This window comes from Rhinopithecus roxellana, chromosome 14, assembly GCF_007565055.1.
Source record: "Rhinopithecus roxellana isolate Shanxi Qingling chromosome 14, ASM756505v1, whole genome shotgun sequence".
In the NCBI taxonomy this organism is placed as follows: domain Eukaryota; kingdom Metazoa; phylum Chordata; class Mammalia; order Primates; family Cercopithecidae; genus Rhinopithecus; species Rhinopithecus roxellana.
Window position 1 is genome coordinate 54369921 of NC_044562.1, and position 22166 is coordinate 54392086.

Below are 22166 nucleotides of genomic sequence, written 5' to 3' on the forward strand. Positions count from 1 at the left end.
AAAGGTAATTGCAGTTTTTGCCATTAAAATTGATGTAAAAAACCACAAATTACTTTTGCACCAACCTAATAAATCTTCTCACTCCATCACTCAGAGTGATTCAGCTCTCACTAACAACCTGGTGTTCTCCATTTTCCTTTAGCATGGACTACAGCTATTCATCACTTTTGAGAATTTTTAAGAAGCAACATTCTTGCATGTGATCTGGTTTATAGAACGAGGATAAAAGGTCAATGCTGACTCCAAAGTTTCCCAGACCCAGGAGGTCCTCAGAAATATGTGGCAGAGACAGACCTGCAGGATAAAGACAAGATATGCATTATTTTCTCATTCATTCCATAGATAGCTCCCAGCCTACCATATCTCAGTATAGAGAGCTGGTCCCAGCCTACCTTATCTATCTCAGTATAGAGAGCTCATCTCAGCCTACTGTATGTATCTCAGTATAGAGAGCCCGTCCCAGCTTACCTTATCTCAGTTCAATGAAAGAAAAAAGATAGACAAATAGATACAGTAGAGTGTAGATCATATAATGGTTTAGTGTACATAGGAAGTACACAAGTATAGTAACATATGGACAAACCAGAGGATGGAAGAAGAAGGGAATTGAGAGAGCATTGCAAGAAGTGAAGAACCCAGGGTTTGAGCCAGCCTCCTGAATCCACATGTATAGAGTTGTAGAATTGGAATACTACAAAGGATGTTAGAAATCATCTAATTTAATCACCCTTTGTTACAGATTAAAAAATAGAAGTTTCATAACCTAGGAGACGAGCTGCATTGCAGAAAGTCCCATAACAAGTCAGGGGCAATGCCAGGATTAAATTGGAATCTGGGTTCATTGACGACTGGCCCAGTGATACTCCCTCAACAGGTAAATTTCTAAGGTTCTATGAGCTTTGCTACAGGAGGGAGTAGGCCATCAATAGGGTCGCTGGTGGCAGTAGAGGGCTAAACCTGCATGGCTTACACCTGTGTCTGCAAAGTGACTGACTCATTCTGGTCCCATCTGTCCACTCTGCAGTACCTCTTCTCAGAAGTTACCAATGAGGGACATGCTGGATAGATAATTTGGCTTGAGCATAGAGTGTGAGGGAAGGGCACATACTGAAAATAGGAAGGAGAATGAGAAACCTGAAACAAGAACCAGCTTAACAAATACTATACCATTGAATGGTAAAGCAGGCATATGGTATGACGTTAGAAAATAACAAGATAACAAAGAAGAGCAAGTAAGACTAGAAAATTGTGACTTAGGGATCTTGTGTCTGAAATAAATGGAGAGACACTTTGGGGAGTGGCAGGCAATGAAGACAGATCTACCATCTGAGGAGGTGACTCAGAGAAATTCAAAACAGTTTTTTTTTTTAAATTCCAATTCAAATATAGTGAAGTGAACGAGGGTAGATCATTCATTCTCAACTCACTGTGTTTAGTTTCTTAAACGCTGGCCGAATTGTAAAAAACATTTTTGAATGGGACAGTTCTGGTGTCAGCTGTTCTTTCTTTTCTTTTTATTTACCCACTGCTAAAGACTACCATAGAGACATTCTCTACATTCAGTTAGTTTGATATTTCCCAATTTCCACATTTTAAGTTATAGCCTAGGAAACTTCTTTACTTGGAGAAAGATATTCTTATATTAAAACATAAAACTTTTCCCAAGCATCCACTAGTTCATCCAGTAAGCAATTTCTTCATTACACACCAGGGGTCAGTATTGGATTATTAATTTACATGAGCTATTAATTTTTACTTTCCCAGTAATAAAAATGAGAAACAAAATACCAAAAATTGTTATTGTATTAGAGCTTTGGTGTCAGTTCCTTAAGCAAGTATCATCTGTGTAGACATGCATTGATCATGAATGGCTTAAGAAAAATACAAAAGAAGAAGAAAAAAAGCCATCACAAGGAAGGCAGTCTTTGTTCTTGAGAAAGGTGGCCTTTGTTCTTTAGGAAGACATCCATGACGCATTCCAGGCACATTAATTATGCCGCTTTTACACAAAAGTTAGTTACTTTTATATGTGAGAATTGTTCACAACTAGTGGTATTAACAGACATGCTGGCAGTGAATTGGAAAGGTAACGATAGTTTTTAGAGCCTCATTCAAACCTGCATATCTAAAATAGTGTATCAATTTGGGATGGCCAAGGTCACAGATAATTTGGAAAAACAAAATAGGGGTCCAGCAGTAAAATAATGACTGTATCTCCAGAAGCTTTCAAATTAACTGGAAAGAAGAAAAGACTAAAGGCAGATCAAGCTATTATACTGGCTACAGACATATTAAAGGCTTTCCACAGAAAGAGAAAATAGATTAGTCTTGTTTTACTCTAGTCAACAGAGGGTAGAATTATAGAACTGGAGATTGCAGCTGCATATAAGATAGAATTTGTTTTTTCTGAGACGGAGTCTTGCTCTGTCACGAGGCTGGAGTGCAGTGGTGCGATCTTGGCTCACTGCAAGCTCCGCCTCCCGGGTTCATACCATTCTCCTGCCTCAGCTTCCTGAGTAGCTGGGACTACAGGCACCCGCCACCATGCTTGGCTAATTTTTTTAAATTTTATTTTTAGTAGAGATGGGATTTCATAAGATAGAATTTGTAGGACTCATAGCTATTCCAACATTTTTGCTTAAGGTGCTGTAGGGAGTGCCAACATCTAGTATCAGAACAAACTAGATGAATGCCAAAATCTCTTCTATGTTAAGGTTATATGAGAAGGTGATTGTGATGCCAAATCCAAATTCCAAACCTCCTTCCAGGCGTAGATATTCGGGTGGCACCTGCTTTAAGAAGTCTCCCTTAACCTGCCAGAATACGGTTTGCTCATGCTTCTAATACTATGACCATAAATTGTCTTTTGTCATCTTTTGAACCATATTGTACATTTAGCATCATTTAACTTTGTGTTGTTATGTCTTATCTAAAACCAAGATTCTTCTTTTAGGAATACATGTTATTTTATCCCCTGTGACACCTCGCACAATACGATGGAGTCAGTAGATACTCAGATAATATTTGTAGTCTGAACCGATTTCCTTATCAAAAAAGAAATGAATAAAAACACCTACTTTACCTGCCTCACTGAGCCGTTTTGAAGATCAAATGAAATAATGTGCCTGAAAGCACTTTGAAAAGTATAAAATATTATATAAACGTAAGGCATTATTATTTCAGAGGGGGGTTCTCTCAGTTATAACCTCCATGTCAGCTTGAACATAACAGCAATAAAGGAACATTTTTTAAAACTTAATCTGAAAAGAAACTTGTCCCTTCCAGGCACAAATTATAAAACTCCCCCCAAAAATGTTTGTACGCATTTGTGTTTGTTTGTTTCTAAATAGCATAATGAGCTATGGTCTTTCAGGGAAAATGTTGCTCTGATAGAAGTAATTCACAATGTAGAAAATTGCCCTTGTGTACTTTCAGGAAAGAATTGCAAACAAATGAGCTATTTTGTCTTCTCAAGCAAAGGGACTTCCCAAGCATGTGTGGCAGCTGTTCAAGTCCATCTGGTCAAGAATTCACTAAGATCATAATGTGAAAGTTGCTCAAATGCAGATTTGCACGACAGCCTGCAAATGTTCCTTTGGAGATGAAATGGTTTCTCAGGCCAATAATCTGCATCTTTAAAAGTCTCTAAATACAGGTTTATGGAATAATTCATAACAGCTTAAAGGAACTATCATGGTACACTGGGAAAGTCATCTATATTGCAGGATAGATTTCTTCTGTTGGTTGGTGAGCATTTGTTTATAGTCTGCCTTGACTGTACCACAATTTTATAAGCAGTTCTTTTATTTTTTTAAAAGCATCATTTTGGGACAAAATATTGTGAACAAATAGTCAATATGACTATATTTGTGAAACCCCTTGTTAATTTCCAAGTGATATTTTAAACCTTGAATAAGACATGTATGCTCATAAATAAGGAGGGAAAAGAAATAATTAACTCAATGTTCATAAGACTTTCTCTTATGAATAAGAAAGAGATAAGTGATAGAACTATAATCTACAATCTACCCTGATAGTATATTTGCATCACGTCTTAAGCTTTGTTTAGTATTTTAACATGCTGTTTCTTATTATATGTGAAGAATGCTGTGAAGTAGCATGTCAATGTTTTGCAGATGAATAAACTGATGTTAAAAGAGGTTAAGTGACGGATTTTGTACTTCCATTATCTCAAAAGTGCAACTAAAACTGCACTTAGGATTGCCACTCCTGTCTGGGGCCATGGCTTTGGTCCTATTTTCTGCAAGTCTCTGGATGACCTCTGTCCACCCGCTGCCTCTGAGTGCTCTCCTCTCCTTGGACTTCCTCCCTGGTTTTAGTCAACACCAGTCACCACTCTTCAGGATCCTCAGGAAACTTCAGGAAAATTGACTGGGTAGGGCTTGTTTCAGAATTATCCTCCAGCGTTTTAGGGCTGATTTATAATTCAGAGAAAGAAGCAAAAGTGCTTATCAAAATGTCTGTTCTAGAGGTAAGCTCAGAGGCACCATGGCAATCCCCACATTTCCCTAGGATGTCTTCAGAAATACCTGATATTGCCGTCTCAGGCCCAGATATCATCCATCAGCTGAAGGTCATGGGCAACATTCACATTTTCAGAGTAAACACGGTTTTAGAAGTCCGTGGGCAATCACCAGTCATGCAGGGAGTTCCAGGGACCAGCCAGTTGTTCCTTTCAAGAGTTAGGAGGCAGTAAGGACATCAAGGTGATCATTTCCACTGAAAACACAAATTTAAGTCCACTCTGCTACTCAGCAGTTAATGCTGACTTTTGAAAATTATGAAGCAATTATCACCATGGTCTCCTTCTAGGTTTATCAGTGCAGTCAGCTCAGAAAACTTTCATTCCTTCAGTATACCCAGCTCCAGCTAATCAGAAAGGGAACAATGAAAACAAGCTGACATTTGATTCAGAGGTTCTGGAAAGAAAGTGGACGTGGCAACAAAGTGACTGCACTTACAATCCTCCACTTAACGTCATCAGGGTCCAGGGTAGACCATCTGGGGCTACAGGGGAGAGAAGCCAGTTTCAGAAGCTGTTTATTATAAGCAGCTCTGATTAATATTTTAAGACCACAAGACAAATTATCATTGGTATTTGGAGGCGAAAGGTCTTGGATGCTCTGGGCCCAGGTGAATATCTGGGTCTAACTCACAATTCTCAGAAAGGCCTTCTGGGTCCATTCCCGATGTATTAACCAAATGCCTGAAACACAGTGGGGTTTGAGTAAATGATAGAATGAATGTTTATGGAAGGACAATTCTCTGACCTCTTCTACTACATCCTTTAAAGAAAGGTTCTCAGAATTTATGGTTAAAGTATTGTGTAGGTTGAACATTCCTAATCCAAAAATCTGAAATTCACATTTTTTGAATGCTGACACGATGCTCAAAGGTCAGGCTCAAAAGGAAATGCTCATTAAAGCTTTTCAGATTTCAGATGTTTGAATTTGGGATGTCAACCAGTAAGTTTAATGAAAATATTGAAAATTAAAAAAAAAAAAATCCAAAACACATCTTATCCCAAGAGTTTTGGATAAGGAATACTCAACCTGTATTTCAATTGTTTGCTTGTTTGCTCTGTCATCAAAAATGAGCCAGGTACGGTGGCTCATACCTGTAATCCTAGCACTTTGGGAGGCTGAGGTGGGCAGATCACTTGAGGTCAGGAGTTAGAGACCCGCCCGGACAATATGGCAAAACTCTATCTCTACTAAATATTAGAAAAAAAAATAGTCTGGCATGATGGCAGACTGATTTTGTAATCCCAGCTACTCAGAAGGCTGAAGTAGGAGAATTGCTCGAGCCCAGGAGGCGGACGTTGCAGTGAGCCAAGATTATGCACTGCACTCCAGCCTGGGTGAGAGAGTGAGATTCTGTCAAAAAAAAAAAAGACAGAAGGAAGGAAGGAAGGAAGGAAGGAAGGAAGGAAGGAAGGAAGGAAGGAAGGAAGGAAGGAAGGAAGGAAGGAAGGGAAGGAAGGAAGGAAGGAAGGAAGGAAGGAAGGAAGGAAGGAAGGAAGGAAGGAAGGAAGGAAGGAAGGAAAGAAAGAAAGAAAGAAAGGAAAGAAAGAAAGAAAGAAAGAAAGAAAGAAAGAAAGAAAGAAAGAAAGAAAGAAAGAAAGAAAGAAAGAAAGAGAAAGAAGAAAAGAAAGAAGTTTCTTCAAGAGAGAAATTGCACCTTGTTCATGTCCATCACTCCCATGTATAATATGGCTCCATAAGAACTCAGACCTTATGAAACGCCATTCAGTAAGGATTCAGTTTTTTCAGAATGAACAGACCAAGTAAGACCAGTTAATTACTTATTGTCATGTAGCTCAGATGAGGAAGGGCTGGGATTTGAGAAAAGGCTCTATTACTGAATAGGATCTGGGTGGATAGATTCCATCACAGATGTAAAGCGAGACTACACTAGCCTGTCCGACAAGATCAAGCGATAGCAGGTTGTAGTTCAGTTAAGTAGATACCCATGAAGGGTTACAAATTAAGTGTTGGCCTGTCCAAACAGATGGATGCAGTGTGAGACAATTCATCCTTACAAGAAGGATAGCAAATTGAAATTAGAAATATTTGGCATTTCAGAGGAGGGTCCAAGACAATGGTCCAGGATGCAGGACTGGGGTACCCCTTCCTGAGGGCAATGACACGTAACAAAAAAGAATCAAGCTGAGGAATCAGACTTGGTGCTCAGGAATCAGACTTGGGTGACTGGAGAGCAGGAGACTAAGTAACAGACTGAGATCCACTTAGCAGAACCAGGGTGTTTTCTCGGCATTAGTTCAGAGACAAAGAAAAAAGTGATGAAACCACAGCTTTTAGACATGTAGTCATGTACATCTCCTTAGCATCATTTCAGGATTCGTGCTGAAAGTTAAGGCAATGGTGAAGCTGCAGGACCACTTTAGGTGGTCATAGCTCAGGAAGGAAGGGTCTTTCAGAGACTTGAAACTAGGCCTGAGCTAAAACATTTGCAATCTTGGATTTGCTTGCGGATGTTCGTTCTACTAGCAAACAAACACTAATTTAATTTCCTGATGTTTACTTCAGGAGATTTACAAGAACTAATTGCCTTGGAAGTGATTTTTTTTAAACATCCATTATAGAAAATTCTTTTTCTCACTTGTGAACTCCTCTGAAAAAGAACTATTATTTATGCAAGTTGATACTTGTTGAACTATTAGCGATTTGTGGGGAAAAGCCTTCACAGGGTTCACAAGAAAAAGCCTTCTCCAACTATGTCTTACAGATGTATTCTTAAAATAATGACTTGACATATTTATATGTACATCTTTAGTTTAATATCTTACCTAATTGTCCAACAAACTAATTCAGTGTTGTTTGCAATGCATTAAATGAACAAAAGATAAACTGGGTAATAGAGAATACAGAGAGCCTAGCGGCCCATGAAATCACTGAATTTGCAAAGTGATTTTCTCTTCAGTGCTGTGCACTATCTGAGAACAAAATCTGTTGGCAAAGCACTTTAGTGGCAACCAATGGATTAGAATACAGAGACATTAGGAATGCCACATGGGGTCCAACCAATGGGCCATCCAGGCCAGCCTAGTGCAAAGGCAACATGAGAGGATTTTGGAGAGTGAATTTGCCTGATGTGGTATCAGTTTATAATGTTGGGATTATTTAATGTATCTTCCGGAAATCATTTTGTGAACTAACACGTAACTGTAATCTATCATTTTATATAACTCCCTTGACTTTGTCCCACAGTGCTCCCTCTTTGTGTTCCATACATGGAATGCCCAACATGTGAAGAGAAAATTAACATTCCCCTTTTTCTACTTGCAGACTTCCAAACATTTCCTGAAACCTTAAACTCTTACTGATTCTTTAAACTATCCCCGTTCCTCTTTTCTCTGCAGCAAGTAGCTCTCAATGTGTAGTCCTCAGACAGATAGCATCCGCTGGAAAAGTGCTAGAAATGCACCTTCTCAGGCCTCACCCCAGATCTGCTGAAACAGCTCTGGAGTGGGACCCGACACCCTGCATTTTAACAAGCCCTCCAGATGACTCTGAAGCACGCTCAAGACTGAGAACGACTGCATTATGCAAAATTTCCCCACCCACCCTCGGGCAAAAATAACGTCGAATTGCATTTACTTTTTAGTTTGATGAGTACTTATCTTGGTGTCTTTTAATTCACCTGATGTTTCCGCTGGTAACAAAACCAACAAAAACATTGTAAATTTGGTATACTGAAATACAAAAGAAGAGTGAAGGAGAGAACACAAGTAGTGAAATCAACTACTATAAAGCAGTTTGGGGCAATTCAGTTTAGAGAGAAGCATTATACCTCAAAAACCCAATGAGCATCACATTATAAAAGCATAGCTCCAAAGCTGATGATTTCAAGTGAGAACGCTTACGTCACAAAGAGATTAGCTCACGTTCATTATTTTCAAATTTCCCTCACCAAAGCGCGAATTACTAAGGCATTTTTGAGACATTTTTATCAAAATGAAAATAAATGTGTTTGACAAATAATGGAGCAGACTGAGATATATGAGATATTTACTTGTTGGAATATCTGAACATACTAGAAATGTGTCCTTAATTTACTCTATTTGTCTTATATGAAATGTAAAACAATGTTATCCATTAGCTTTTAAACATGTTCCAACTGACACATGTTCTAACTGCTTCAGCCCTGTTGCATAGGACAAGAATCAGTTTTTTCAGAATGAGCAGACCAAATAAGAACAATTACTTATTGTCATTAAAGCTTGTGGTTTTTTATCACATTTTATAAGGGCACAATATAATGTGTTTAATCATCATGGCGGCCACTCTTTATACATGACTTTTTGAAAACTTAAATGCAAACTTCAAAACCTTTGCCTCATCCTGAATGAGGCCTCATAACAAGCTCTCCAGATGACTCTGTACGAGTGGAAGTACTGGTACCTGAAGTCTGATTTCATATTCGATGAGTATTTGTTGAAGGAGAATATTTGTGCCTGTGTTCTGCTGGGCATTTCTGAAGGATATTGACCAGCACAGCATATAAATACTACGCTAGCTGTGTCATAGATTGGCACAATGGCAGAAAGAGTATCTCTGAGAATTTACATCCTGACAGAGGCGAATTATTCAATCAGTCAACTAAGGAGCAAAACATTGTTAAATTCAATTGGAAAAAAAGTTGAAATTTTCTCATATTCTCTGTCATCTAATATCCGATGTTTTTAATCCATTCAGTTACTCTTCTCTGGATTTCAAATAGAATTTCTAATAAAATGTGTACCAATTCTATCATCAAGCTATTTATGTTCTTTACATTTCTGTTCTTGATAATTATATGCTAGTCTTTGAATATGAAGATAATGCTTCTGACCCAATATTCACAATGCATGTGCCTCAAGTTGCTATGCTTTGCAAGAGAAATAAGTTTATATTGATCTGATGCACTCTCTTTTCCAGTCTTCATGTGACCAATAGCAGCAACTGCAAGACTGTCTGTCACCTGAGTGTGGCTTGCAACCAAGCACATGTGGGAATTCAGTGAAGGCCCAGGTCTTGGCCTCATTATCAACAAAAACCAGCCAAAGACAGTGGTCACTCTTTATCCATATAAATAGACACGGTAATTTATTTTCAAAAAATCCAAAGGACAAAATTGAAAACCATTGTAATACCATTTGCACTACGTGTACTTGGATGATGACAGTTGATAAACCTGGGAGGTTCACAATGTCTAGATTGTCAGAAGGCATTAAGTGTATGTTCTAACAATAAGAGAACAAGAAAAAAGAATGCCCTGGTGATGTGTAAATTTAAAATACAGTGGTACATGTTAGGAAAACCAAAAATCATTCCACGAACTTTGAAATGAAGGGAGATAGTTCTGAGAGAACTAAAGGAACTGGACTTGAGATCCAAGTTCACAATTTACTCAATTTATATTTTTTGATACTTTAAGTATGGAAAATTTAATTTTATTATTATAGATAGTAAGGTATAATAGAGAATATAAAGTCCCTTAAATTAAAGTGGTTATAGATCCTGGTTTTCTTGACACTCCTATATCATGCTGAGGGTTCCTATGTCAATATTAACATTACCCCCTTCAATTTACAAGTGTCTTGCAGTGAGTATGCATGCACGTGTGTAGCTTTCATTTTTATTCTTGTTTGTTTTGCAAAAATGAAATGATAGTAAGCATGTGATTCTGAAACTTTCTTCACTGAATATGTACCTTAGAATCTTTATTTTTCTTATTATTCAAAATAATTCCTTTTTTAACCTACTACTTACTCATCATTAAATATAGTTACTTAATCCTTAAGTAACATTTAAAGTTACTTAAACCATTTGCATTGTTTTAAATTTTGCCCGACTGCAGATAATTTCACCACATTCTTTTAAGCTATAACTGCACATGTTTTAGTATTTCTGCAGTTTAAGTTTTTGGAAATGGTATTGGCGCAAAAAAAAATTAACATTAAAATCATAATGAGGCCGGGCACGGTGGCTCAAGCCTGTAATCCCAGCACTTTGGGAGGCCGAGACGGGCGGATCACGAGGTCAGGAGATCAAGACCATCCTGGCTAACACGGTGAAACCCCGTCTCTACTAAAAAATACAAAAAACTAGCTGGGCGACGTGGCGGCCACCTATAGTCCCAGCTACTCGGGAGGCTGAGGCAGGAGAATGGCCTAAACCCAGGAGGTGGAGCTTGCAGTGAGCTGAGATCCGGCCACTGCACTCCAGCCTGGGCGGCAGAGCAAAACTCCGTCTGGAAAAAAAAAATCATAATGAATATTCCCAAATATAGACACAGTTTTGAATCTTCAATTTAATCACTATCATAAAATTTCAACCTTCCTTAATAATACTTCGAGTTTAAACTAAGGAGTTTTAATTGTTTAAGACCACAAAGATTTCTATCAGAGGGAGGACAAAATGTGAAATATTTTGTTTTGTAATTCATCTGTTGCAGAAAACATCACTGATGTTTGGAAATTGAGAAATTGTCCAAACAAGTACACTATGGACAACAAATGTCATGAACTGCCTGTTCACACTGAGGTTTGAGAACCATGGGAGACTTGAGACATCTTCTAAGACAGTTTAAAGAAGTCTCATTTATTTGTCTTTTTATACAATGTTGCAAATCAATATATTAAATAATATGAGAACACCAAGTTTTCTTACATATAAAACTAGAATAACCTATCAAACAAAGCTGTTCCATGTAACTAAGAACTCATTAACCCTGAGGTTCTAGGACTTAATGAAGTCAGTGAAATAGCAGATGATAGTCTCTTATGTGCAACTAGGGCTGCTGATAGGAAAAAAATACAATATCACAGATTCGTCAGTGATGTAGCTGGATCGTTGGGTGTGCGAAATGCATCAGCCCTGACTCAGAGATGCCCTTTCTTGCTCATCTTCCCGTCGTTCTGGTGCTGAACACCTGTGCCCACCCCTAGCGATCGGTGACCGAGGGCATGGGCACAAACACCTTCCCTTTCTCCCTTTTTTCTTTCCCTCTTTTCCCTTTATTCAGTTCTCTATCCTTCTTCCTCCCCTTCACAACCCCAACTCTTTTCATATCATCAACAAATGGCAAGTACAGTCCCTGAGGAAGACACAGATGACTAAGAAGCAGCTTCTGCCCTTAAGAAGCCCATGATCTAGTCTGGGAGACTGACATATAATCTGAGGATCAGACAGCCTAATGAACACCATGATCATATGCCTGACACCTTAGAATAAAGAAAATGTGGCAACTCATGTTGCTAGGAGGAATCAGGAGAGCTTTGCAGAGCATCTGGCATTTGTGATGTGTCTGGAAGTTTGTTGTCTTTGAGTGTAGGAGACCACCGTTGGGGCACGTAGGCTGGACCCAGGAACCTTGGACCCTGCATCAAATATAGGCTGCTGAATGGAAGATAGGTGACATTGTCTCTGCCCTCAGTCACTGCCCTGGCTTGCCCAGAAGGCAAGAAATTAAATTGTTACAGGTGGTGTGTACTTGTACCTAAAGATGTCACTGCTAGCTGAGGGGAAAGAAGGCCCTGAAGACTGTTAGGGCAGAGAAACTATTCTTTATGATCCTGTAATGGGAAATATATGACATAGTACATTTAGCAAATCCCACAGAACTGTACAACACAGAGACTAAATCCTAAAATAAACTATGGATGCTAGTTAATCATAATGCATGAATATTGGTTCATCAATTGTACCAAATGTGCCACACCAACACAAAATGTTAATAGTAGGAAAAACCAGAGGGCAGTGGGGGACAGAGTATACAGGAATCCAATATATTTGGCTCACATTTTCTGTAAACCTAAAACTGGTCTAAAAATCAAAGTCTATTATTTTTTTAAACACTCTGATATAGTATGTCTATGTTCTCTTAGCTCCTTTGTGAAAATAAGAGCAAAATTTTGGTTTTCCTTCTTTAGGACAAGAATTACATTTTAAAAAGCTCCTCCATTACTTTTGATATATCTAATTTTTAAAGATAACTGGATCAAACACTTTAATATTAATGAATGTAGAGCCAATAGGATATCCTGGTAGATTGGAAATGGGAGAAACAGAGGCATAAAGGATGATGCTGAACTTTTTGGCTTGAGCAAGAAGAAGCAGGGATGGTACTAGGGTGAGCCAAGTGAGATGTTGAAGGCATAAAATTTAAGGAGGACCTTGCATAGCCATACAAAAGTAAGGCCAGCACTTTCCTGATGCTCTGAATGCCTTAAATGTTGTGCCCAACTGGCTGGCTTGCTTCACCCTTGTCCTAGTCCTGACTGGAACAATGGTGTCACCATCCACTGAGTTGGGGCAGGCTGAGCAGAAGCATGTTTTGGGAGGTTGGATTGAATATAGAAGCCTTGTTCTGGATATGTTGACTCTGAGATGGCCGTTGAACATTCAAGTGGAGACATCAGGTAGTCAGTTGGATCTCTGAGTATATAGCTCAGGAAAGAGGTTGAGACTAAAATTATGTATTTAGAAATTATCACAAAACTAGATGAACTCATGAAGAAAGTGAATGCAAATGGATAGATAGATAGATGAGGGAAGAGTTTCAAGGCCTGAGCCATGAAATACTTCTATTTGTCAGAAAGAAAAAGAGGAACCATCAAGGAACCTTGAAAAAAAGCAAGCAATAAGAGAAGGAACACTGGCAGTGTATATTCCTGGAAGACAAGACAATGCTTCAAGGAGCAGAGAGTAATAGATTCTGTTTCATGCTGCTACAGTTGAATTAGACAAAGCTTGAAACTAAAACTTTGGTGTTAGTAGCAATGAGATCATCGACAATGTTGACTAAAACAGTTTTAATGGAGAGATAACAACAAAAGGCTGAACAGTGTGCCCTGAAGAGAGAAGAGAGGAGAGAAATTTGATTCGGCAAATACATAAAACTCTTTCTAAGGCTTCTTTTAGAAAGAATAAGGAAGAGAAAGAGAGAGAGAGAGAGAGAGAGAGAGAGAGAGAGAGAGACAGAGGTGAGAGAGAAGCCAGAGGGGGAAGAGAGGTCCAGAATTTAGTACTTTCCCAGTTTTTCCAACTTGCATCCCAACCCCTTATCCCTGGGTTTAGCAATGACTACTTCGAGATTCTAATATTTCTCTCCTCAGAAGGTGAGATGCAGAAGAGGAGATAGGAAATTGAAATAACAACCACTTTATCCTGATGGGTGGGACAAATTCTATATGAGAGTTTTTCTACAAGACACATGTGAAAGGAAGTGGCAACATGTGGCAATTCATCTAAGATCAGCAACTTTTTTTCTCTGTTTGAATTTGTTGATTTGGAAATTATTTGTCTGGCTCTGCAACTGAATCATCATTTGCTCTACCAGTTTTTCTAAAGTTTCACATGCTGATGCTAGTTAAGAAAGAATACATTTTAGTCTGTCAACTTCTGCTTACCAATGAGGATCTAAAAGTGCGTTCAAAGGTAATTTGAACAGACTCTTTCAAGATAGTGCATCTTTTACTAGATCCGCAGAACAGTAAATATAACTTGATAATCACGCCAAACATTTCTTTGCATTGTAAAATTGAATTGGCAGCTTTGCATAATAAAGGGCTAAAATTACGAACCACACAAATTTGCCTGAAACTTGATTGTTCAGGCTCAAAATTCTCTACTGATACTCTTGTGCTTGCTTTTGTATTTATCCATTTTCATGTAACTGCTTACAGCAGACATTTCTTTTTTTAATCTTTTTCCATAAAAATAAATTTTAATAAATATGCCAAACCCACTCCAATATCATCCATCATATCATATGTATTATATAAATATATATTTTACCATTATAATTGACAAACCAACATTTATGAACTTGGTTCTTTGTGGATGCATTAGGAGCAGCGTTTCTTCATAGTATATAATATTTTATAATTTCTTATTCTTTACTGCTTGCTGTGCTGTACAAACATTTATAAAATGAGTTGCTTTTGGGGTGTGAAATGAGTAATCATCAGAGAAAAAGCATTAGGGACAAGAAAGCGGAGTGAGGATCATGAAGCATTTGCATGTCTTTCTCAAGGTCACGGATAAATTTCAGCCCCATGGAAAATCTTGAGAAACAATCCAGCAAGAATGAAATCATGAAATGTTAGCTTTCCCCAAGTAGAAATTCCATAATAGAACTATAAAATTGCTGCTTACAAATTTTGTCTCCCAACTTGTACGTGAAATTAGGAAACTGAAAGGGCCAGGAGGGACCTTGGAACTCATCTAGTCTGAACTTATTGTGCATAGGGAAAGCTAGGCTGAGCCATTCTGCAAGTCACACTAATGTGACATAGAAAATACTAGAACCTAAGGTTCAGCATTACTGTTTCAGGTGGTCATCTGCTACAACAAACATTTATCAAACAGCTAGTAGGTATAAGAGATCATTTAAATCCACTCCAAAAGATACAAAGTTGAGGAAAGTACTCTTTGCCTTTGCAGAAATCACCATCTATTATCAAAACATATGATAGAAATTTCAATATCTAAAACACAAGATCTAATTTGTTAAGTGCCATGAAAATGATATAAGAATTTAAGAATGAACAATGAAGTTTGGGCAAGCCAGTATGTTTCTTGAAGGAATAATTATGAAGGTAAAATCTCAGTAAAGAAAATAGGGAAGAAGACGTTAAGCCTGGCAGAAGGAATATTATTAGCAAGTGCAGAAAAATATGCTGTAATAAAAAAGAGCAAGTAGTCTAATGTGACTGGATTTCAATTTACCTTTACATTTTTCTGTCATGTTATTCCATGCTCACAAATTATGACAATAGTCTAAAGGAACTTGAGTATCAGACCAAATTGCCTTGTCTTATATTGTAGCCCACTCAAGTCTCTAAGGAGGAAATAACCTGACCTCCGTTCTCTGAGATTTGGCAAAAAAAAAAAAAAAAAAAAAAAAAATTGTGTATCCTTCCTAAAGTTTGTAATGCATTTCGGAAGGAAAGAGGAAAAAAGAACGAGTGTGTCCTATGTCCTGACCATGTGTTTTACTTGTTTGCTCTGAAAGCCATATCCTGCCCCATTTCCTGCTCAGCTCTGAATGTTGGTTCACAGTTAGGTTTAGCTAAGTGAAGGCAGAGGAGCGGGCATCCAAAGGGTGGAAGGCAAGGAGAAGCCAGACTATTTCTTCTCACTCTCTGTACTTGAGGTCGTATTTCTTCTCTGGTTTCGGTTCTTGTTGTGCAATCTTTGCCATGGTTCCAGCCTGGCAGCTTCAGCAGCAGTTCCTGCTCCATGATTTCAGGTCCTACTGAGGCTCCAACTCAGAGAATTCCGTAGTGCCATAGCCTCCCTTTGACCTCCATTTCTGGTATGATAGAGACTTTTGCTGTTGCTGAGTGCTTCATATTTCCTTATTAACCTTTGCGACTCTTCCAATATAGGATATCAAAGAATCATATTACTGAAATGTTAAAAAGCATAACTGCCTTCAGATATAATTAAACAAATGGCTTCAAACAAAGTCACCATGGGCCTCCCTCTTTCTCCCTATTCCTGGACTCTTCTGTGCTCTTTCTACATTGTCTTTGCTGTCAGGTCAGTTCTTTCTATATAGTTGGAAAGGTGACTTGTTTGGCCCAAGTCTACATCCTTATGGCTCATAATCCAAATGAAAAAGAGATTATCTATTTTCCAGAGACCCTGTATTAAATCTCAAAGTTGAATTTGATTGATTGGCTAGAGGGTAGGGAGATGAAATTCTCTGGTCTTGGTCATTGGAGGAGGGTAACATGTTATTTCCGCCTTATTCAAGTTTCATGGAGTGAGTGTTTACTCAAAAGAAGAGATACTGGGCAAACAACAGCCATCTAAGACAGAGAGATGCTGAAAATTTTCCGTTTCCTCCTCCACATCCACTCTTGATCCTTTTCTAACCTAATTTTGTGCAAAGGAAGCTCACTTCCTTAGCCACTCTCTTCCTTTGTCTTCTGACTTTATGTCAAGGGCAGCCAATGAAGCACACTGCTGTGGGATTGGAAAGCAAGAGGAAAGAGCCTTAGTGGGGTTTATTCCACCCCCACCTGGCCAGACAGTGATGTGGCAGTGGTGGTGGCAGTATTCCTCACTGAAGCAGCTCTTGCTGGGTGGTCTCTCCCATGTGCAAGTTCCCCAATGCTCTGATAAGAGCTCTCACTTCCCTCATCACCACAGGCCTGATGATGGGAATAGCCTTCACTACCACTAGTCCCTGGGTGCCTCCCTACTCCTAGTGGGTTCCTTAACTTTGTCCATACCCTGAATGAACTCTTGATAAAACCCCCTTCAGGTATTCTTTTGTTAGCATGCCAACTGACCTAGCCAGGACTTGGTACTTATGGCTTAAATTATTATTTCCGCTTTCTAACTGACAAAGCCAAAGCTTAAACACTTTCAGAAACTTACTAAAGACCACACAATGAGGAGGATGTGGGGTTGGGACTGAAATTTTGGTTTATTTGCCTTCAAAGTCTGGATCCTAAAAGAACAATTTCTCCCCTTTTGACAGGCATAAACCCAAGAGGATCTATGCCATTGTCATGTGCCTTGTCTGTCTATATTCTACTGAGTGTGATGGGCCAAGCAGATGGGGATTTTTGCTTCCTTAGTAAAATTGTCTCTTAAGTTAAAAAGAAAATCAAAATAAGATGGAGAATCCCCTCTCTTATATTCACAACTTCATGGCTGATTCTAGTTTGGTTTTTGATAATGCACATATTCCATTTCTTTCTTTTCTTTTTTTTTTTTTTTTTTTTTTTTTTTTTTTTTGAGACAGAGTCTCGCTTTGTCAACCAGGCTGGAGTGCAGTAGCCGGATCTCAGCTCACTGCAAGCTCTGCCTCCCGGGTTTACGCCATTCTCCTGCCTCAGCCTCCCGAATACCTGGGACTACAGGCGCCCGCCACCTCGCCTGGCTAGTTTTTTGTATTTTTTTTTAATAGAGACAGGGTTTCACCGTGTTAGCCAGGATGGTCTCGATCTCCTGACCTCGTGATCCGCCCGTCTCGGCCTCCCAAAGTGCTGGGATTACAGGCTTGAGCCACCGCGCCCGGCCCATATTCCATTTCTTATACTCTGTGAGTAAATGGGCCCTTCATAAGCCCATCCAAAGGGGAACTTATAATTTTCATTCTATCCCCTCTCCTTGTAAGCAATTTCTTAACGTGAATTGCTAGTTAATGCCTGAGAGAGTAAAATTCCCGATCCAATTTTTTAACAAAATGTATAGTTTTATGTGGAGGAAAATAGGAGTCTAGAGGATACTGGGTCTCAATGAACTTCACTCTTCTGAGGAAGGTTAGTAATGGGGATAGGAGTCAGTAGAGGCACTCTCATTAGTCACCAGCTCTGACTGTAAACAGTGGAATAATCGGTTATCATTCTTTACCATAGAACTTTCTCTGGCACCAGATTCATGTAAGTATAATTCAGAAATATAAAGTGGATAACAGCTTATTGTCCAAGGCTCCCAGGGACCAAAAAAGAAGATGCAAAAACAAATGCTTAAAAGTAGCCAAGTAACTCTGACCTGGAGTGCTAAAGTTCATTCCAACATCATTTCTATAATATCTCCATACCCAAATGGTATCCCAAATACATTAAGGAATTAACTAAGAAGTTAAATGGAAAATAATAGCAGGGGTAAAGTGCAATTAATGCCATAGGCAGGAAAGGCAAATGCACTGATTTAGCTGACATTTGACACAACTTTGGAATTCAACTTGGCAAAGCAAGAGGGGACATTGGAAAAGCCACACCTTGCTAAGAGAGAAAGTAGCTTTCTATTCTAAGGTCATAGAAGGCCCAATCCGTAAGAGAAATAAGCAGTGCAGTTTATGGGAAGAATCCAATGCAAGAAGGCATTTACATGCAGCTAAAGCACTGACCTTGAGGGGTCAAGGAAGACAGAAACCTTGTTTAATGACAAGGTAACAGAAGCAGAAATAGTACTTTTAAAATTATTTTTAGAATCTTACTTGTGATGCATGCTAATCTCCCAGAGTTGTGTGGGCTTTCCTCCAGAAGTACAGATTCACAAAGGGTTATTTATTTATTTATTTTATTATGCTTTACGTTCTGGGATGCATGTGCAGAATGTGCAGGTTTGTTACATAGGTATACATGTGCCATAGTGGTTTGCTGCACCCATCAACCCGTTCATCTACATTAGGTATTTCTCCTAATGCTATCCCTCCCCTTGCCCCCCACCCTGACAGGCCCTGATGTGTGATGTTTCTCTCCCTGTGTCCATGTGTTCTCATTGTTCAGCTCCCACTTATGAGTGAGTTTGGTTTTCTGTTCCTGTGTTAGTTAGCTAAGAATGATGGTTTCCAGCTTCATCCACGGTTATTTTGAGAAAAGTTTAGAGTAAAACAAAGGACAGACAAAAGCCCTCTGTGGTCAGAGTTTGTGCTCTGAGAGGGGGTCCCTTTCTCCATGGTGCTAGACAGTCACCGTGATGCACAGACAAAACAGAAATGACCTCCTTGTTTTCTTCAACAAAGTTCCAATTATTCCCAGCATCCTCACAACGGGTGAGAATGAACCTCTGTTGAGTGCAACATGCTCCATGGTTTGTGTTTATTTACTTTATTTTTGCTGCAAGGTTGCAGGCTCCTTTGCAGTCTACAAACACGTTGAGAACAGGGATGGTCTTTACTCATCATTGTTCTTATTCCTCAGCTCAAGGCCTGGACACATAGTAGGCATTTAATAAAGTGAGTTCTGTTAACCTACTCTTTAAATGTTGATGTTGCTTTCTTTTCAGGACATAAACTTATTTAGGTCACACACATACACACACGCCACACGCATTCACACTCCAGAAAACTAAATCCGACACATACATACACACAAAGAACAATTGATGTAAAAAATAATAATGTTAAATTGAAGGCAATAAAACATTCATTTTTATACTAAAATAAGATATGAAGAAAGCTGAGCATAAAAGATTGACATGTTCAGAAGCTACAGGAAAACAGACCCACAAAGCATTATTTCATATCTCCATGTATTAATTTTTTTTCTCTAACTTGGGGAATGAGGTAGGATTTCTGTTGCCCTCCCCCCCACTTTCTGCTGGCTGCTGATGGCTACATTTCCTTTTCTGAGAATCTCACATATTGACCATAGATGTTGTTGTCACTAAACAAACCATAGGAATCATTAATCAAATAGGAGTCAGTAAAAAAGAAAAGAGGTATAGTACGTTGAATAATTTTTCCCTAAATTTCTGTACATCTGTATCTTAGTTCATTTGAGGGGCTATAACAAAAATACCATAGACTAAGTAATTTATAAACAAAAGAAAATTTGTTGCTCATAGTTTCTGGAGACTGAAAGATCAAGATGACTTCCTATTCAGTGTTTGGCAGGGGTCTACTCACTGCTTCATTGATGGTGCCTTCTTGCTGTGCCTTCACATGGAAGAAAGGTTGACCAAGGTCCCTGAAGCCTCTTTATAGGGCATTAATCCAATTCATGAGGAATCTGTCCTCATGGTTTAATCACCCCCTCTGCCCAAAAAGCCACATCTCTTAATACTCTCATACTGGGAATCAAGTTTGAATATATGGGCTGGGCATGGTGGCTTATGCCTGTAATCCCAGCACTCTGGTTGTGCTGAGGTGGGAGGATCACCTGAGGTCAAGATTTTCAGACCAACCTGGCCAACATGGTGAAACCCTTTTCTACTAAAAACACAAAAATTAACTGGGCGTGGTGGCATGTGCCTGTAATCCCAGCTACCAAGGAGGCTGAGGCAGGAGAACCACTTGAACCCGGGAGGCAGAGGTTGCAGTGAGCCGAGATGGTGCCACTGTGCTCCATTCTGGGTAACAGAGCAAGACTCTGCCAAAAAAAAAAAAAAAAAGTTTGAACATATGAATTTTGGGGGTATACAAACATTCAGACCATTCCAACCTGGAACATCAGAATGTGACCTTATTTGAAAATAGAATCTTTGTAGATATATTTGGGATACAAAAAGGATTCCGGGATAAAACCACCCTGGATTTATGGTGCATACAAAAATCTAATGACTTGTGTCTGTATGAGAAGAGGGGAAAACACAGAGACACTGGGGATAAGACCATTTGTAAACCCTAGCAGAGATTGTAGTCATGCTGCCACAGACCAAGAAATGCAAAGACCCACCAGAAGCTGAAAGAGGCAAGGAAGGGTTGCAGCTTTCCAAGGAAGAGTGTCCCTGCTAACACACCTTGATTTTGGACTTCTGACCTTCACAACAGTGAGAGAATACATTCCTGTTGTTTAAGCCACCCAGTTTGTGGTACTTGGTTACGGTGGCCTCAGGAAACTAATATAGGAGGGTTTTTGTGTTACAGGATATTGACTTGAGTAGGAGCTCAGATTCCACAGAGAAATAGTTGGATGAGGTCTATGTATTAACACCATATTGAATATAAACTCTGTAAATGGGAAACATTGTTTCCAGGAAGAGCAAATACCACGTTCCAACCATATTTATGGTTGCTGAGACAGGGAGATTCCTGTCAAAACTACCTTATCAGCAACTGTCTGGCTGAGAGGAAGAATAATCTTTCGCCTCTTTTTTATACAGATTTTATGTAGTTAATTAAATAAATGTTAACTTAATAAAAACCATACTAAAGCAATTTCTAAAAATATCTTTATTAGCCACTTTTTTTAAGGTCTTAAATAGAATAGTTAAATCCATGAAAAATCCTAGGCCTTCAGGGTTTCATCTTGATATCACTTTGTCAAACTATAGGCTGAGAGAGAAACATTTTCCCTTAGAAGACCTGCTTTCGATCCATCTTTCCACAGAGGCATTTTTCAGGATCCCTGTGTCTAGATTTCACCCTGGGAAACCAGGGATAAAACCATCAGTCACATTAATTGCAGCTCAGGGAATGTTTAGCTGGCACACATGACTAGGCCAGTGGTAGAAGCCAAGCAGGACTTAGGATTTTACATTTCTTTACATTTGACCTTTACATTTCTTGTTACAGACATTGTTTATTAATGTCATCATTTTACAATGGAAAAAAATGAAGATCAGGATATTTAAGTGAACTGCTCAAGATTTACACAGCTAGTAAATGGCAGACTCAAATCCTGAGCCCAACATAGTCTTGCCCCAGGGCTGTGCGCCATGTTGCTTTTCTCAAAATGTGCTTAAGCCTATTTGCTTGATCACTCTCCTTCTTGAGGCTCTAGAAGGGCAAATACCATCTGTCTACTGAAACAAAATGAGAACGCCTATTTTTTGCCAGACACTGTGAGAGTAAACAGTGGTTTATAATCCACGCTCAAACAGTGTATTGGCTGAGTAAAATTTAATAATTACTTTACATCATTAGATAGTCTGGTTGGATGACTGGCAGTAATTTTCCTATGTTTTTCACTCTTTGAGGAACAGGCTGGCCCTGGGAGATGGGATGGAGTGAGAAGGAAGAAAAGGCCACATAGCTTTATACATCTCATCAAAGTCAAAGGTCTTATGGACATACTTTGCAATACCTCCCCTGGAACTGACTTAAGTGTTACATGTTTTCACTGCTCTTGTTTTAGTAATTTCTCCTTGGGAAAACAAACTCATGATTCAGTAAAATTTGAGAAAGTAAATCACCTAAAATTTCCCAACAGAATTTCCCCCAAAATGGTG

At 38.9% G+C, this 22166-nt stretch overlaps 1 long non-coding RNA gene across 1 annotated transcript in view; it reads right to left on the reverse strand.

The window, feature by feature from the left end:
* Positions 1 to 19931, reverse strand: part of LOC115893300 — a 47724-nt gene extending 27793 nt beyond the window's left edge. Inside the window, exons 1-2 of the long non-coding RNA XR_004053303.1 lie at positions 19903 to 19931; positions 18271 to 18425 (exon numbers count right to left, since the gene is read on the reverse strand). This is a non-coding gene — a long non-coding RNA (uncharacterized LOC115893300). The remainder of the gene's footprint in view (positions 1 to 18270; positions 18426 to 19902) is intronic.
* Positions 19932 to 22166: the final 2235 nt, after the last annotated feature.